The sequence below is a fragment of the Hyaena hyaena genome, unplaced genomic scaffold (genome assembly GCF_003009895.1).
Source record: "Hyaena hyaena isolate Hyena2069 unplaced genomic scaffold, ASM300989v1 scaffold_428, whole genome shotgun sequence".
Taxonomy (NCBI): domain Eukaryota; kingdom Metazoa; phylum Chordata; class Mammalia; order Carnivora; family Hyaenidae; genus Hyaena; species Hyaena hyaena.
This window is the reverse complement of record NW_024081062.1, coordinates 472,306-486,963: the sequence shown is the minus strand read 5'-3', so window position 1 is coordinate 486,963 and position 14,658 is coordinate 472,306.

Genomic DNA, 14,658 nt, shown 5'->3' with positions numbered 1-14,658 from the left:
TGTGGAAGAGCCATTAGCAGGACAGACACGAAAAGGAATTTCTGAGATGTAAAGCGAATGATAAAAATGGTATTAACGCATGTTTACTGAATACTTGTATTGTGGTAGGGTCCCCTCCCTAAGGAGAGAGAAAAAAGGGAGAGGAAACTTCAAGGTCACCTGGCTACATGCTTATGTGACAACATCCCTCACGACTTTGAAAACTGAGACTATTTACTCAGACTGCATGTTTATGTGTGTTACTGTATATGGGAGACAAAGAAATAGAAAATGTATAAAAAACTATGCCATGTGATGTCTGGCCCTCAGTTCTTTGGGTATGAACCCAAGCGAGCGGTCCTGGCATGAATGCAAGCTGCTTCCTGGATAAAAACCCTCGATGTCACCTCACGACTCTCTGTGCAAGAATCCTGCTACAGTATGTCAGGGACTATGACAGGAACTTTGAACATCGTCGTATCTTCTCAAAGTTTCAAAGAAATTCTATGAGGAAGACACTATAATTAAATCATTTTGTAGATGAAGAAACGGCTCAGAAAGGTTACGATAGCTCCCAAGGTAATCCTGTTGGAAACGTAGAGATTGGAACCGAATTCAGGCAGACTGTGGGTATCCACTGTCTATGGAAACTAAAAGACCTGGGGTGGTGGAGCTTCCTTGGGATTCTTGGTCTCCCTCTCTCTCTGCCCCTCCCCTGCTGGCTCTTGGTCTCTCTTAAAATAAACATTTTAAAGATTTTAAAAATAAATAAAAGACCCAAAGGACCTGTAAGACTATACACGTGCCAAAAGGGACTGTGAGAATGTCAGTTCTTCCAAGAGAACCCCATTAACCCCCAAATGTGAGAAAGCAGAGGCTGGCCAATCACCAACTCTCGTATGAAAGGGCTGGAAGGCATGATAAAGGATTGTGTACGCTCTGACCTTGTGATTCCACTACAAGAGATCCTCACACAAGTGAGTTCGGGGTATGTATTCAAGGACGTTCCTGGAAACTTTATTTGTGAGCCAGTGGTTGTGCTAGGCTGAGTAACAAACCTGTGAATGTTATATATGTGACTAAAAGGACCCTGATGATCTTCTTAAGGATTTTTATTTTGAGATTGGGAAGATCCTGGATTTTTACCCAGATGGATCCAGTATGTATATGTGTGCACACAAAAGTATTTGGAAGAATACAAGTTGTCCACCCTAATCATTCTTTCATGTTTATGGAGGAGCAGAAGAGCATCTTTTATTACTTTCTACCCTTCAAGTGGGCTGACATTGTTTACCCAGTGTGTGCATTTATTTTTTTAATTTTTTTATTTTTTGGAGAGAGAGAGTGCGCTTGGAAGAGGGGAAGAGAGGCAGACAGACAGACAGACAGAGAGAGGCTCCCGAGCAGGCTTCAAGCACAGTGTGAAGCTTCACGCTGGGTCTCACAACCCTGAGGTCATGACCTGAGCTAAATCAAAAGTTGGATGCTTAACTGACTGAGCCACCCAGGCGCCCATTTTGAATTTTTGTTTTTTTGCATTCCATTTTACATATGACTTTTCAGCTATACCTCTTTGCATTTTTTTTTAAAGATTAAAAAAAAAATTGGGGGGTGCCTGGGTAAGTCAATCGGTTAAGTGTCCAACTTCAGCTCAGGTCATGATCTCGCAGTTCGTGGGTTTGAGCCCCGTGTCGGGCTCTGTGCTGACAGCTCAGAGCCTGGAGCCTGTTTCAGATTCCGTGTCTCCCTCTCTCTCTGCCCCTCCCCCACTCATGCTCTGTCTCTGTCTCAAAAACAAAGAAACCATAAAAAAAATTTTTTAAAGATTAAAAATAAATTTTTAAGTAATCTCTACACCAATGTGGGGCTCGAACTTACAACCCGTGTCAAGAGTCTTGGGCTCCTCTGCCTGAGCCAGCCAGGCGCCCCACCTCTTTGCATTGTTAGTGGTTGCTCTGAGAATGATAACATACATCCTTCGTTCTTTATACTCTATTTAGAGCGAATATCTGATTTCACACAGAACATAAAGACGTGCAAGTATATGGGAACACCAGCCCATCTTCACGCTATTGTTAAAAACACACCCCCCATTCAGAGAGCTGGCAGGACTCAGCAGCCATCACCAAGCACGCTCACAGGAGGCAACAGGGACAAATGCAATAGGACACAGAGAGCGCGGCGAAGCCCTGGAGGACTGAGAGACGGTCCCTGCGCAAGCTCCCTGCGCAAGCTCCCGGTACTTGCACACACAGCCCAGGCCATGTCCTGGGATCTGTAGGAGGAACTTTGATGCCGAAGGGCTCTAAGGGGAAACACTCAGCAGGGGCCTTTTGTGTGTCAAGAAGGCTTGTCAAACCAGTGAGGCCATATGTAAAGATGATGGCCCTGGGGGGTGGGGGGGAGGCTGGTGGCACTGGGATCTTAAACAGCATATCCACTGTCCTTATTGTGCCTCCAAGTCAAAAATCAGCCACCCAGACCCTCCCCAGAGATAAAGACAGAGCTTTTCCAGAGATAAAGAGAGAGCTTTTCAGGGCGCCTGGCTGGCTCAGTCAGATAAGCCTCCAACTTTGGCTCAGGTCATGATCTCAGGGTCCATGGGTTTGAGCCCCGTGTCAAGTTCCGTGCTGACAACTCAGAGCCTGGAGCCTGCTTTGGACTCTGTCTCTCCCTCTCTCTCTCTGCCCCTTTCCCACTCATGCTCTATCTCACTCTTTCAAAAATAAACATTAAAAAAAAAAAAAAGAGCTTTTCGAGTCCAGCCATAAATGCACTCTATATACCCACAGTTGTCATGCTCATTACCTCCTCCACCTGTGGTATAAACCCCGGGATACAGTATTATGTTTTTGCTTGAACCGATCATAGGCATTTTAAAGAAACTGAGAGGAAAAAGTATTTATATTTCTCCACATGGCTTCCTTTTCCAATGCTCTCCATTTCCTTCCTAAGATGAGAGCTCCCAGCTGGCATTATTTCCTTTCAGCTGAAGCAAGCATCTATTTAGCTTATATTGCAGGGTGGGCCTGCTGCCCATGACTTAGCTTCATTTTCATTTATATGAAAAGGTCTTTACTTCATCTTCATTCTTTTATTTTAAGTTTATTTGAGAGAGAGAGAGACAGGGAGAGAATCGCAAGCAGGCTCCACACCCTCAGCGCAGAACCCAACACAGGGCTCAATCTCACAACTGTGAGATCATGACCTGAGCCGAAATCGAGTTTGATGCTTAACCAACAGAGCCACCCAGGCACCCCTGCTTCATCTTCCTTCTTAAAGAATATTTTCATTGGTTAGAGAATTCTGGGTTCACAGTTTCTTTCTTTCATATAAAGTGTCATTCAGTCATTTTCCAGCCCTTGTTTCTGTTGAGAAGCCAATGGACATTCAGATATTGATGCTCTATATTTAATACAGTACTCTTTACTAGGTCTGCTTTCAAACCTTCAGTTTTCAGTAAATTAGGGTTCAAAAATAAAACCCCATAAAAAACTGGCTCTCATTTGCAAACATCCCTGTCTTCATTTTCCCTTAGCTAAAATCAAGTGGGTCTCTCAGAAAAGCTTGCGGGTGTGGGAAAAGCTCACGGGTGTGGGAAAAGCTCGGACTGTGAAAAGCCCTACCTGTGTGCAGAGGGTAGCCCGAGTCATAGCTGGATACTGCCTTCACTTCATCTTGCTGGCCTTCATATTTTGGTTTCCCCAAAACACACATCTCCTTATAATTAGAGAATCAAAGCAAAGTCTAGCCTAGTGGCAAGAGGCAGACCAATCTGGCAGGCCCTAAAATAATGCTGTTGCTGGTTATGGTGATAATAATGGTATTAACAGCTAGCATTTATTGAGGTTTAACATGCACCATGCACTGTTCTCAGAATTTTACATATATTAAGTTCTCAGAGCATAACGTTAACTGTATAGGCTGTGTTGTCTGGGTACTGGGAGACCCTCGTCAAGTTATTTGCTTCCCCGTGCCTCAGTTTTCACACTCGTAAGATGCAGATATTAACAGTCCTCGTACACGGATGAAACGAGGTATGTACATTATTAATCCCACTTGGAAATGAGACACACAGAGAGAATATAACTTGCCAAGGTCACATGCCCAGCTTGGAGATGAACTTATGAACTCAAGTTCGAGAGTCCACATTTGTAACCTGTAGGCTACCACTACTTTGGGGGGAAAGTGGCCAATGAAACCAGAGGCTTTGGGGATGGCAGAACAGGAAACCCATGGAAGGAACAGGAGCTGGCGCTGGGGGAAAGCAGACTTCCACGTGGAAGTATCTCCTAAGAGTTATAGACTGTGTCTCTAGGGAAAAGCTGTGGTCTGAGGACAGAGATCTGGGAAAGATCTTCAGAAGATTAAGGTAATGAAAATGGACCTCAGGGGCACCTGGGTGGCTCAGTTGGTTAAGCGTCTGACTCTTGATTTTGGCTCAGGTCATGATCTTGCAGTTCGTGAGATCAAGCCCTGAGTAGGGCTATGCACTGACAGCATGGAGCCTGCTTGGGATTCTCTCCCTCTTTCTCTCTGGCCTTCCTCTTCCCTCCCTCTCTCTCACAAAAATAAACTTAAAAAAAAAAAAAGAAGGGTGTCTGGGTGGCTCAGTCGGTTAAACGTTGACTTCAGCTCACATCATGATCTCATGGTTCATAAGTTTGAGCCCTGCATCGGGCTCTGTGCTGACAGCTCAGAGCCTGGAGCCTCTTAGGATTCTGTCTCTCTCTCTTTCTCTGCCCCTCCCCTGCTCACACTCTGTGTGTGTGTGTGTGTCTCTCTAAAATAAATAAACATTAAAAAAAGGAAAAAAAAAGGAAAATGGATCTAAAAAGGGCAAAGAGCAAGAAGGGCCCACAAGGGGATGAATCAAGGCCAGTGAACAAGATTCAGAGAAGGAGACAGAGACATCAGTCAGATGGATAAGGGGGACATCTGGAAAGCTTACCATCATAGCTGTGCTGGGCACCCAGGCCCCTGTCGTCTGCAGTGCCAGCCTCAGAGCCAAGCTAAGCTAAGCTCCTTCTGGCCTTTAGTAGCAGCTCAAAATGACTCTACCACTCCCAGGATCTTTTCCCTGACTCTTCTCAGACATTTAATCATTTCCTAAGGTCAGTACCGTGAACTCCCCGAAGACAGAAACAACCTCTTTCCTCTTCGTACTCCCAGTGCTCTTGCACAGTATCCTGTGCAGAGTCGGTGCTCAATAAGTGCTTTTTGAGGGAGTCTTGGTCCTCCCATGTCTTTGCCCCCAGCAAGACTGTATCCTCTGAAGACAAAGACTGTCTAATAGGCCATGCTCCTCACCAAGCACTTATTGTAGCCAGAAGCACATATTCAATGCTGCCTCAGTCTTTGAAGTTGGGTTGAGGGTCAATTCAGAGTGACCTGGAGACAGAGGAAGCAGATTCCTTGGCAGCCCCTCCATGTATCTTGGATCCTGGGGAAAACATACAAAACTCTGGATTCCCGAGGTTTCGCTGCTGAGAAAAGTACCCAAAGATTGGAAACATGTATACCCTCTCTAAACCCAGAGTGATTTGTGAGAAAGACAATCTTCACTTACTGTCACCTTGGTGGGCAGCAAATCCACAGCCATTCTTTCCTTCCCAGTTTTCCTAGCAAGGGGAGTGCTGCCTGCTGACAAGGTAGGTCTGGAGAGAAAAAGTGGCATGAGGAACGCTGGTGTCAAGGGATGGCCTGGGGAGAGGAAGTTACAACCACCCTCATGCCCACCACGTCCCAGCCAAGCCATACCACATAAATGATGCAAGCCAAGCAAACGCAGGCTTACCAAGCCAATGCAGCTGTAAGACAATTCGCCCTTCTCCATCTCCCTGTATTAACCATACTTCTAACGGCTATAAACTGATGCTTTACAGTCACCTGTGGTCTATTAGCTGTGACTAAGCAAACTGTTACTCACCCATGGACATCTGGAGTTAAGATAGCTTTAACCGGTACACACTGTAAGACCTACAATGAACATGAACTTCCGGCGCTGCCACTTTCTGACATAGACAGCCAATCCTAAGCCCCCTCTTGCCCCACTTAGCCCTTTTCTTCCCAAAGAAGCCACAATAAAGTCGCTTGCCCACATCTGCCTTGTTTCTCTGCCTCATGACTAAACCAGGTACCTTCCCTGAGTGGCCCTGCCTGGAGCACTGCACTGGTCCTCAGGGAACAACACAATCTGTAAACTTTCCTCCTACCACCCCCCTGCAACTGGCCTTACCTCACCATACTAGAGGTAATGTGGTTAAAACACTCCATCTCACACGAGATGCCAGACCGTTGCTCTGGAAGGTGAGAGCATGCCTGGAGCCGCCAGGCAGGTGTCAGAGAAGGGCCCTGGCCACAGCTCAGCTGGCGTTGTATGGGGGGAAGGGTCATCTGGGGCGGGGTCACCTCAGCCAGGTGAGGGAAGATGCTGTAGAGGTATTCATGGCCACCAGAATCTGGAGTGCTTTTCATGTATTTCTAAACCTCACAACGACTCTAAAACATATGGCTACACCCATTTCGCAGATGTGAGGGAGACTGAGAACTTAGGGAGTCATAACAACCTGACAAAGGAACAAAAATGGTAAGTAACAGGGGCAGGAAGGGAATCCTTGCTCCAGTTCAGGGTCCTAGCTAAACGTGGCAAATTACCTGGCCATTGTGCCTCAGTTCCTTCATCTGGAAAATGGGGGCAGTGTGCAGCTGCCGGAGTCCCGCTCCAGCAGGTCCAGGGGTCCCTGAAGGATGGATGGTGTCGGCAAGGGAAGGATGAGAGAGCCATGAGGATCTTTCTGGTCACCAGGCAGCCATCTCCGCACTGAGACTCAACTTTATTTTATGATTAAGTGTTTGGGGGAAGGCACAAAAGTGGAATTCTGATGATAAATTTTTTGATCAGTAGAAACTTTCCAGAACATTGATATGCATAGGTGTATGGGGAACAGCCCAGAAGTGGCACTCAATATAAACAGGATAATGTTTTTAGCATAGTAAAGGCAAAAAAAAGTTAGTTCTTTGTGAGCAGGGGTCAATAGCCTGTTTATCGCTTAATGGGAACTTTTAAGAAAAACAGGTTTTTCAGGAAACGCAACGTTGTTCCCATAACCACAAAGGAAAGCATCTAAACCTTGGCCTCAGGGCTTATAGTTCTATAACGTCATCCATGCCCAGAAATAGTACATCAGTCTGGACCAAAGTTATTATTTTATTAATGTAAACCGGAAAGCAATAGCTGACGTTTTTGTGTCATCGATTACTCTGTCCTGATCACTATTTCCAGATTACTAAGCATCAGCATTTTTCCAAGCTCTAACAATTTCCTTCACAAGGTGCAATCATCATACCAGGGCCAGAATAAGTCACTCCCGATAAATCAACAAGGTGCCTTGGGGGTTGGTGCTCAAGCAGAAACAATGGAGTGGGGGTGGATATCGGTCGCCAACTGAAGGCAAGAGCCTTGCAAGCTTGCCTTTACCTCACAAGTTTTCTCAACTAGTAAGTTCAGAAATGGCTCCCAACATGCAGCCAATTTACAGTCTATGCATGCAGAAAGATGAAATGAGTTAATTCATCCAAGTCGGTGGGCTGCCAGGCACACCTCGCTCTCGGCAGGAGCCAGCTATTGTTTGTATTACTTCACTGAGAAGTCTCGGGGCCACCGGGGACCCCCGCCTACAGCCGACCGCGCACTCCCCGCTCACCTGGCAGGGCGCTCCCTCCCCGCGTCTTCTGGACCCGCGTCGCCGTCGCCGGCGAGGCACCGCCGACCCGGCCGACCTCTGACCCACGGGCCGCGCGGCGTCTCCTGGTGTCCAAGCGCGGCCCAGGCCGGCTCCGGACTCCGCACCCAGAAGGGACAGACGCTGCTTCCACCGCTGCGGGGAGGCGGCAGCGGGGAGGTCTCCGCTCCTGGCACGCCGCCCCAGTGCAACCGGGATTACCGGCGCCTGGAGCCGCAGAAAGGCCGGGACCAGTCCGGCAACCCCGCGAGCCCTAGAACTACCACTCCCGACATGCCGCCGCCGCGCGCAGACTACATCTCCCAGAAGGCGGCTGGGCGACCCCCGCAAGAGGCACGTTCCCTCTCCCCGCGCGAGCCCCTGGGACCTGCTGTCCGAGGGGTCTGCAGTGAGGGGGCGCGCGCACCTGACGCGTAAGGCGGTCCCCTCGCAGTGCCCGCTGCCCGAAATCGCCCCAGGCTTGTTTTGTGAGACTGGCCAGGTGATTTGAAAAAACAAAACCTGAATTTAAACGCCTTTAGGAGGCTCTGCGCGCCACAGCTCCCCACCTCCCCTGGCTAGCTGTGATTATTTTTATTTTAATAGTATCATATCCTGAAGATAATGTATGCACAGGTACTGTTTGAGGCGGGCCCTTTTTGGGATGAGCGCTGGGTGTTGTATGTAAGCCGATTTGACAATAAATTATATTCATATAAAAGAAAAAAGAATGAAACCAATACTCAGTATATTACCCAACACTCTGCTTGAAAAGAAATTTGACCAGAAATTTTGAAGCCTGGTCCACAATGCTCCCGTCATTTGTCTAAATTGTGTTAAGCATTTCACTCGCTTAGCTTGATGGGTACTCCACAAGTACGTGTCCCACAATAGTGTTTATTTTTGCAAGGTTTTTGACCTCTATATAAATGGAATCTGCTATATGTTCTCCTGTGACTTATACGCTCAACATAAACACTGTGGTTAAAAAAAAAATCAACTGGGTCACCTGGGTTGCTCAGTTGATTAAGGCTGTCTTCCACTCAGGTCATGATCTCCCAGTTCTTGAGTTCAAGCCCTGCATTGGGCGGGGCCTGTGCTAACAGCTCAGAACCTGGAGCCTGCTTCACATTCTCCGTCTCCCTCTCTCTCTGCCCCTGCCTTGCTCGCTCTTTTTCTCTCAAAGATAAACATTTAAAAAATTTTTTTTAAACAACTGAGTAGATTTTAAATATTTTACTGCCTTTATTCAATGATTCATGAACCAGGGAGCATCCTGTCTAGCAGGAGCTCCAAGGGGCAGTATTAAATGAAAGGCTTTTATAGGCAGGAAGGAGAAAGAACAAGGAAGTTAGGCAAAAGTTGGATTGGTTATTGCAAGGTTATTATACCTACAGAAGATGGCACAGGTTTATCAGGCAGATTACCTAATGATGATCAGGCGGTTCTTTTTTTTTAAACTTTTTTTTTAATGTTTTATTTATTTCTAGGAGAGAGAGAGACAGCGTGAGCAGGGGAGGGTCAGAGAGAGAGGGAGTCACAGACTCTGAAACAGGCTCCAGGCTCCGAGCTGGCAGTCAGCACAGAGCCCGACGCGGGGCTTGAACCCACAAACCGCAAGATCATGACCCAAGCGAAAGTCGGACGCTTAACCGACTAAGCCACCCAGGCGCCCCAGGCGGTTCTTGACTGGCTGGTTTAAATTCCAAGATTCCAACCAAAGAGATGTGTGGGCAGGATAGTGTTGGAATAGAGGGGCATGAAGGGGTAATTCCACCTGAGTCTTCCCATCACAACTTTATAAAGTTATGAAGTTGAGTCATGAAAACCTACAATTTATTGTATATAATTTGCTTCAAAGAAACTGAAATATTGCTAGCTTGTCTTCTTTTGCCCCTAGCTTTGTACCGAAACAAATCACAAAGCAGCTGCCGATCAAAGCAGCTTTTAGACCTAATGCCACAGGCATGACAAGGGTTTGTTCTGTTTTAGGCACAATGCACTTTTTGGACATGGCACACAGTAGGCACTTAGAAATAGAAAGAAAACTGGGATAGAAATGATGTATGGTTGTTTGGTAACAAAAGTGTTTCTTCAGGTAGGTGAGGTAATGACAGTGGTATAAATCTAAAACTCCCATCATATCCTTAAATATATACGTATATATACTTACACATATATATTATATATGTGTATAAACACACATACACACACACACACACACACACACACACACACACAAGAATATGGAAGAGAAAAGGCAGTAGTGTTCCTATAATGGATATAAAAATCACCACCAGGAAGAGAAAGTATGCTCTATGTGTGAAAATATGCAAAACTGCACAGGTACATAAGGGAACTGAATATGCATGCAGGATATACAAACAACTCCAGTAACTCAACAACAGAAGAGCCCATTCCAAAAATGAGCAAAGGATTTGAACAGGCATTTCTAAAAAGAAAGTAAAAGGGGGGTGGGGAGGATAAAATGATCAAGAAGCGTGTAAAAGAGATGTTCAGCATCACTGGTCATCAGGGAACTCCAAATCATGACCATAATGAGATACCCATTCCACAGCTGTTAGTGTGCTTCTAATGGGGCGTGGGGAATAACAAGGGTTGGCAAAGATCTGGAACCACCCACGTTGGAACTGGAACGTTCATACATTCCTGATGGGAATGTAAGATGGTGCAGCCACTGGAAAGAGTTGGGGGGGGGGCGGTGGTCTTATCAAGTTACATATCCACTCCTCATAGGACTATGTAATCCCACTTAGGTATTACCCAAGAGAAATGTTCACACAAATACATGTACGCAAATGTTCACAGCAGCATTGTTCACGATGGCCAAAATGTGCAAACAATACAAATGCCCTTCAACAGATGAATGGGTAAGTAAAACATAGTGCATACTTACAAAGGAATATTACTCAGCCTTAAAGAGGAAGGAAGTTCTGACACATGCTACAATATAGCTGAACCTTGAGGACATTATGTCAAATGAAATAAACCAGTCACACAAGGACAAATATCATTTGATTTCACTTATATCGGGAATCTAAAATACACAAATTCCCGGAGGCAGCAAGTGGAATACGAGGTCACCAGGGGCTGGCAGCAGGGGAAATGCGGGAGTTACTGCTTAATGGATGCAGAGCTTTTTTTTTTTAACTTTCTGAGAGAGAGAGATATAGCGTGAGCAGGGGAGGGTCAGAGAGAGAGAGACACAGAATCCGAAGCAGGCTCCAAGCTCTGAGCTGGCAGTCAGCACAGAGCCCGACATGGGGCTCAAAGTCACCAACTGTGAGATCATGACCTGAGCCGAAGTCGGACGCTTAACCGACCGAGCCACCCACATGCCCCAATGGGTGCAGAGCTTCTGTTTGAGATGATGAAAAAGTTCTGGAAATTGTGATGCTGGTTACAAAACAGTGTGAATATACTCAATGCCACTGAATTGTAAGCTTAAAATGGTTATAAAGGCAAATTTTATGTTATGTATATTTTACTGCAATACTTTAAAAAAGTACTGCAGGTAAGGAGATATCCATGGGAAGGTAATGATTTATGGGGACAATACAATTAACAGAAAGACAGATGTGGAAGCCCACGTGTCAAAGGGGTAAGTAGCAAGAGGAGGAAATATAAGATCCTGCAAGAGAAAAAAGAGAAAATCCCCCATAATGTTTTTGATCTCACAATTCTCCCTCCAACCTCCAAGTCATCTAGTCAAGAAATCGTATTTTGCTCCATAAACCAAAGTAGGTATACTCAGCTTCCCAGTCTTAGATGTAGTCACAAGCTTGTCACAGAAAGGACACAGAAACGAGTTTGCTGAGGCTCTCAAGGCCAAGTCTGGGACTATTTCTCTATCGACAAGAAAATGATATTAGATTACAGTATATTGAGTGAAATAAGAAACCATGTTTCTGGTCATATAAACAGAAGACAAAACTTACTTCCCCAAAGTGAAAAGCCAACGAGAAAATGTAGAAGAACCGATGGAATGATGAGATCTCAATGAGGAAACCACTATACTAATAAATAACAAGGCAAGTGTCATCAATAGATGCTAATACCAGCAGCAGCAGTCTGACCAGTACAGATATACATGCGCACATTCAGAGGGTCTCCTCTCAAGATACGGATGATGGCCAAGAAAAGACCAGTGACTTCACAGTGGGAGATGAGGCAGACACCACCTTAACCAAGATAAAGCTGAAATTACCAACATCATAAGGCTCCCAATGTGATAACACGAGGAACTGAGAATATTGCTTTGGTGGTTTTCTTACCCAAAAAAGCACACCATAAATCTAACCATGTGGGAAATACTGGACAAAGCCAGTGGAGGGACAGTCTAGAAAAAAAATGGCCTATTCATTTCACAGACCTCTTCAATGAGAAAACATGTTTGATAACACAATAACCAACAAGGGAAGAGCTGTCCACCTGAAAAGGTGGACATTTTAAAGAATTACTATGAATACTAGAAATTCAAGGTATCGGCGTGTCCATCATATTATAAAAGCTTAAGCATAGTCTGCTTTTTCAGCTTGCTTTGAAAATGGCCTATTAGGAAGTTATAGAAAATGGACATTTTTCTCTTTTGCCTAAATTCTGAAGTCTGAAAATAAGAGAAATCCCTTCAAAGAAAATATATTGACAACTTAATGATTATTCTTTCTTTGCCTAGTTCTCTTATGAGGCACCTTTTTTGGTTTAGTGTTTCCTTACTGGAGTCAGGAACCACTATTCTCTTCCTCTGGTGATCTAGGGAGATGAATAGGGGAAAGCGTAGACATGAAAGGGTGGTGTTGAAAGTTTTGTTAAGGAGACATATTTAAATGCTTGGGTGGCTCAGCCGGTTAAGTGTCCCACTCTTGGTTTCGGCTCAGGTCATGACCTCACAGTCTGTGGGTTTGAGCCCCATGTCAGGCTCTGCACTGCTTGGAATTCTCTCCCCCCCCCCACCCCGCCCCTCTCCTGCTCTCTCTCTCAAAAATAAATAAACTTTAAAAACAAACAATCAGTGGACTGAAGAATAGTATGACCTTGGAATGGCCCTTGGATACAACCTCATAAACTTGATGTTCACATCACCTAGGGTGATCAGGCAGTAAAATAGGTTTTATCCTACCTTGAATCACCCACTATAGAGTTGAGGGAAAAAGTCTATTTAATTATGTTTACTGATAAACACACTGGCCTTCTTACTGATCCTGGATGACCAGGGCAAACCTCTTCCTGAAAAGCAAGGCTTTCTCAGGCATCAAGCAAGCTGAGGAAGCCCGTGCTCCTTCTCAAGTCATTTCCTTGCCTTGCAGCCAGAGCCCATCAACAATGGGTGAATTTTGTGTTCACGAGGTAACTAGACTCCAAGTCTGGTCCCCACAATGAACCATGACCCTGGTACACACACTCTTGGATCATCTTCTCCCCCCTGGATCTGGGCCACATCTATAAATCATTTTTCACCAAAAGAATATAGAATTAATGTCTTAACCTCATGTGACTTCCAAAGCTGAGTTCTAAGGTGTGCACCTTCTATACAGGTCTCTTAGAATGCTGGCTCTTGGGACATTGCCTCCCAGAAACCAGCCACCCTTCTATGCAAAGTCCAACAGGGCTCTCAGGCAGCAGTCATAACCGACTGCCGGTCACCCTGGACACCAAGCTCAAGGTGAGCTTCAGTGCCAGCTGCCATTTGACTGCAAATGCATTAGAGAGGCCAAGTAAGAATTGCCCAACGGAACCCAAATATGGAACTGACAGCTAGGTGTTGATAAACTGTTGCTTTCAGTGACTCAATTTTGGGATGAATTGTTACAGAGCAATGGAGAGCTAGAATATCTTGTCATTTGATCACTTGCCTTTTTTTTAATGTTTTATTTATTCTTGAGACAGAGAGAGTGAGAGAGCAAGAGCGAGCATGAGCAAGGGAGGGGCAGAGCGAGAGAGGGACACAGAATCTGAAGCAGGCTCCAGGCTCTGAGCTGTCAGCACAGAGCCCGACACGGGGCTCAAACTCATAAGCCATGAGATTATGACCTGTGCTAAAGTCGGACACTCAACCGACTGAGCCACCAAGGCACCCCAATCACTTGCTATTTTTGTTTAGTATCTTCCCCACATGTATAAATCACTTAAACTATATTTAATTTTGCAGAACATGCTATTATGCCGTATGTTGTTTCCTATGTCTTTTGAAAAGTCATTGGGCTTTTAAATTCATTTGTGTTTTGCTTATAGCTTAGGTTCATTCATTTTCACTGCTGCTTTACATTGTTAATATTCCAAAATTATCCATTTTCCTTTCATCAGTCAGATAATACTTCCAAACAGTAGCTACTATGATCAGTGCTACTAAGAATATACATGTCTCTTACTTCTCATATGCAAACATTTATCTATTATATACACATAGGAATGGAACTTCTTTATTTCAGTACATGCACAAATTCAAACTGACTTCATATGATGCTAATGGTCTGTATCAATTTACACTCCCACTAGTCAAGTATACATTCCAGTTATTTCACATACATTCTAAAACTCAGTAATGTCACACATCTTCATTTTTACTCATCTTTAAAAAATCATAAAATCTGGGGGGCCTGGCTGGCTCAGTCAGTGGAGTGTGCAACTCCTGACAACGGGGTTGTGAGTTCAAGCCTTAGTTGGGTTTGGAGCCGACTAAAAAAATAAAAAGTAAATAAGGTCTATTTTAAAAAGTCACAAAATCTCATAAAGTCACTATCTGCGATCCCGAAAGCATCTTTTCATGTTTTTACAAATTTGTATTTCCTCTTCTGTGAAATACGTAGCCATATATTCACTTTATTTTCCTACAAGGTTGTCTTTTTCTTTAAGTTGATTTGTATACATTATTTAAATTTTCTAGATGATAAGCATTTGTTCAAAATGCTGTGGAGGGGCGCCTGGGTGGCTCAGT